Raw genomic sequence first — 1,594 nt, forward strand, 5'->3', positions numbered from 1 at the left:
GGAATGGCGCAGCCAAGTATCCTGTAAACAACCCCTAATAAAAGGGCCAGTTTCAATTCAAATATGCCAAAATGAATTGATATTTCTGTGGGTGTAGACAGTGACAATAACAGCCGCTTCAAAACATCAGAGCCAAATGTTTCTAAGGTACCCATGTGTGAGCTATAAAACATAGCTCATACCATAAAACAAGCTATTATGGATTTCTCTGTAGCACCTGATTCAGCCTTGATCTTGCTGTTCTAGGAAAAAAAAAAAAACACCAAAAAAACCCCCACCACACACACACACAAAGGAAAGAAATCAGCTTCACTTTCTTTGCGATAAATGCTTATCCTTCTCTGCACACAATGGGAGATCAACCTCACTGAGCATGACAAAAAGGGAAAATCCTAAAAGCTGCCGTTAGATTACAAATTTCCAGCTGCAATTTCAAACAAAATGCATCAATGGGCCAAATTCTCAAGATTTAAGCTCATTCAGCTGAAAATGTCTAAGAGGTAACACTTTAGTGTCCTCTCTCTGGTGCCGGCCTATTTAGACGCTAATAGCAACTGCATTCACTTTTACAACTCCCTTTTTTCTAAAAACAAAGGAACTTTGAGTACAGAAAACAGCAGCAGAAGTACTAAGTATTTTAAGCAATCACCACATCCTCTCTTGGCAGACACAGTTCAATGTATTCCGAAATTTGGCCAACTTGAGGGTTGATTTGGGGGCAGATTTTGCCTTAAACAAAAACCATAAACACCAAACACACCGTGTTGGGTTTTCTTTTTTTTTTATATGACTTTGAAAGTAAAAGCGACTGAAAACCATCTGTGACAAGAGACGCACTGCTACAATGACCTTGACATAGCACAGTGCTACACATCCGACAGCGCGGTTTAGGCACTGAAAATTTAGATGTTACAGTATCTGAAAGGAAAAACACTCAGCATTGCCTCTAGACTCATAAAACCAATTACAAGTTGGCTGTGTGGAGCTCAGCACTCCATAATCAAGTATTAATTTCAATGGCTTTCTCCAAGAAAGCCCAGCCGCACATCTAAAAACATTATTCAGCGGGAAAGGGAAGGCTTCCTATTAAGCTGTTGTAAAGAAAATCACTAACCCATCTGAGGCCCCACTCAAAAGATAAGCGAGACATTGAAAAAAGTGGTTTTCCCAAGGCAAAACAAATTGGAAGATGTACTTTTAGATAGAAAAGAAGTCTTTGTCTTTTCCAGAGAATACTAACTACATATCTAAGTCTTCAAATCTGGTAAATAATAATAATAAAAAAAAAATCACAACTGAAAAAACAAAACAAAAAACCCCACACCATAAAATTATACAACCCTTTACATGCCAAGTATTTTGCCTGTACACATATGCACTTCCCTTTTTATACTTCAGCATCATTTTGCAAATAATCTGTTTCTTTCCTATAAATCCCAAGTTGTTCTTTTGCTGGACTAAAAAAAGTAAGATTAGACAGAAGGAAAACAATTAAAAATGTTTAGTTTGTATGGTATATAATACTGCTGAAATAAGCCTATACAAAATATTTAGCCAGTATATACAGGGAAAGTATTCACTATATTTTTTATAT

This window comes from Buceros rhinoceros, unplaced genomic scaffold (assembly GCF_000710305.1).
Source record: "Buceros rhinoceros silvestris isolate BGI_N320 unplaced genomic scaffold, ASM71030v1 scaffold10668, whole genome shotgun sequence".
NCBI lineage: Eukaryota > Metazoa > Chordata > Aves > Bucerotiformes > Bucerotidae > Buceros > Buceros rhinoceros.